This window comes from Galeopterus variegatus, unplaced genomic scaffold, assembly GCF_000696425.1.
Source record: "Galeopterus variegatus unplaced genomic scaffold, G_variegatus-3.0.2 Scaffold7208, whole genome shotgun sequence".
Classification (NCBI taxonomy): Eukaryota; Metazoa; Chordata; class Mammalia; order Dermoptera; family Cynocephalidae; genus Galeopterus; species Galeopterus variegatus.
Window position 1 is genome coordinate 84,070 of NW_007733319.1, and position 3,192 is coordinate 87,261.

The following is a 3,192-nucleotide window of genomic DNA, read 5'->3' on the forward strand; positions in this document are numbered from 1 at the left end:
TGAGGGTTGCGATCCGTTGCCAGACACGGAAAAAGACAAAAAAATAAATAAATAAATAAAATTAAATAAAATTAAAAAATCAAGTTTATTTTTAAAATATGATGGTTCACCAAGTATGTTAAATGGAAATTGTAACTCACGAAAGAAAGACAGTGCTCAGTTCTTGATTGTCGTATGTCTACAGTAAAGGGCCAAAACTAAAGGGCCACGCAGGTCTTAGTTTGGGTCTGTGCAAAAGCAGAGCCTGAGCCAGGACTTGGGTGCAGAGTTTATTTCAGAGGAGGTCCCAGGATGCAGGAGTGAGGATTTTGGAGATAGAGGGGAAAGGCTGATACAAGGGTGAGAATCTGAGGGTGGCTGGAGGCAGTGGGAACACTAAGTAGCACACAGACAACCTCCCACAGTTGTCCACCCACAGACGGAAACCTGGCTTCTTTCTCCTCAAGTCCGGGACCCCTCTGTTTGAGGGCTGCTCCAGGGGAATTAACTGCCCTGCACTTTTGGGCTCTGCTTGCACAAAGGCTGAGCCAGGTCTGTGCGTTGGAGGACTGAGCAGGTGACACAGTGTGGATGCTGCAGGTACAATGTGAGCCTGAATGTACATGGAAATTAGTGTTACACATTTGAAAGGCCTCGATTAGACATTCAAACATAGATTTGTCATATATTCCTCTTGTTCATACATAAAAAGAGAGAAGTAAAATAAATTGGGTACGTTACTCCTAAAATGTCCTTCAGTCCAGCTCTGATGCCTTTTTTTTTGCCAGTTTTGATGCAGCACTTTCTCGATCGTACCAGAAGGTGGCAGAGAATGACAACTTGCTCATAATTGCCACCTGGCCAACAGCAACCATAGGTGGACTCAGAGATGTTGAAAATGAGAGAAGAATGTGCTTAGTTAGAATTGATGAAATAACATGGCTTTATCCCACAGTGGATGAAAGTGTGTTAGGTTATTTAACTTGCTTTAGCTTTTAATTTTAAAAGCAAATCATTAACTCTATGAATCTGTTTACTGACATTTCAGATGTTGAAAATACCAACTTCTTAATAAGAAAAATGTTATTACTATTCCTTGAATACCTATTAAAGTGAATACAGTTTTTAAAAAAATTAAAAACCAGTACTTTTTTGGTAACTTTCTCTTAGATGAGGATTAAAAAATTTTAACAAAACAAAGATAAAAAACAACAACAAATTTTAACAGAACATTTTGAAATACATATATAATATATAAAAAGTTGTAGTTGGTAACATTGGAATAATAAACAAGTCAATTATTTGCTTTTTAGCAAATGTTACAGAAAAGCATAAAAAAAACTTACAACTTTTTGTTCTATCTGGGATTTGAGATACCCAAATGAAACAGTATAATACACACACACACACACACACACGCATACACGCATGCACACACTACCTAACTGCAGTAAACTAGATCAAACTTGGGGTAGCCCCAGGTTACCTCTCTTACTGACTCTGGGCCCCAAAGGCTTTCTGATTCTGATTTGGTTTCCCAATCCTGGGAACAAAATGTGAGATGTCCAGTACACTTGGCAGTTACATTTCTTTTTTTTATTTTTATTTTTTTGTCTTTTTCGTGACCGGTCAGGGGATCGCAACCCTTGGTGTGGTGTCACCCGCACCGCGCACAGCCAGTGAGCGCACCGGCCAGTTCCATATAGGATCCGAACCCGTGGCAGAAGCGCCGCTGTGCTCCCAGAGCCGCACTCTCCCGAGTGCGCCACGGGCCCGGCCCAGAAGTTACATTTCTTAAACAGTAGTTATAGTTCTATGAAATTGTATAAGTTAGTATAGAAAATAATAAAGTGATAATATCTAATATATAATGTATTAATTAATATAATAATAAATGTAAGCAATAATAAAATTAATTGTATAAATTCATGCTACAGTCCCCAAACTGTGCATTGAGATGCTCCAGACCTCTGCAGCAAGTTCATTGCAGCAAATTATTCCAAGTTTTCAAGGGAAACACTGCATTAATGCACATTTATTGACTATCACAGGAACTTATAGCTCCAAGTAGTTCATGGTTTCAATGTTAGCTTGTGCTATATTCCTTTTGACGATGTCATACCTTTTTGAAGCTAGGTTCTGGGCAGTTGCTGTTATAAAAGCAGGTACAGCTCAAAAATTAGCTTGGAGCAGAGAATGAGGTGGTGGTGTTTGAACAAATTCCAAGGTTGAAGAGACTGTGCAGTGTCCAACAGGTGCTCATTAAAGTGTCCCTTTAATGAGCAATAGAGCAAGCATGTTATTTTGTTTCAATGTTCAAATATATATTTTTCAAGCAGCTAAAGGTTTTAAAGACACAAAAGCTTATTAAGTTGTTTGACTCTAATTACTTAATAAAAGAAACTATTAGGTATTTCTTTTGGCTTATGGGCACAGTGAAAAACCTACTGAGCCATGAACCAATGGAAGTTTAGGAAACTGAATTAATAAATTGGTATTCTGGTTTATAATTAAATCTGTTTAATTATAATTTGTTAAATTTGTTTAATTATATGTTGGTTGGTACAAATCCATCCTGAGACCTGATTGAGTTAACAAAGGAGATTGTTAAGAACTAGACCCTCAAACCTGGGGTGACTCCAAATTACCCCCAAATGACCAATCTTCCTGGACCAAGTGGCTTTATCTTTACCTTTATCGTCACCTACAGCAGAACTTGAGCCTCTCATGGTGCCTATATAGTGTGCTGAACCTCCCTGTCCCTCAATTTTCTCATCTGTGAAGAGGATCCAACCTGTAAGGATCCCTTCTGAGGATTAAATGAGCTAGAAGAGTTTCGTGGTGTTGGGAAAATAGAATAGTTTGGTCAGGGCCCTCGCCTCGGGTCCAGCTGGTTGTGCTTCAGCACGTCCATTGTAAGCAAATGTGTGTGTGTGTGTGTGTGTGTGTGTGTGTGGAGTTAGTGCGCATGTGCGCCAATGTATCTTTTTAGTTTTGTTGCTATTCTTGAGAGAGAGAGCGAGAGAAAGAGAAAGAGAAAGAGGAGTTTTAGTGAAGCAGGTGAGCGGGCGTCGGCTTCGAGCATCCACCCTTTGGCTCCAAGGACCTTTCTGCTGGTTACCTAGCTCATAGACCTGCGTGAAGGGGTCTGAGGACCCAGCCTGGCATGTGAAGGGTTTGTGGCATCACGAACAGGATGAAGAGTGCTACAAT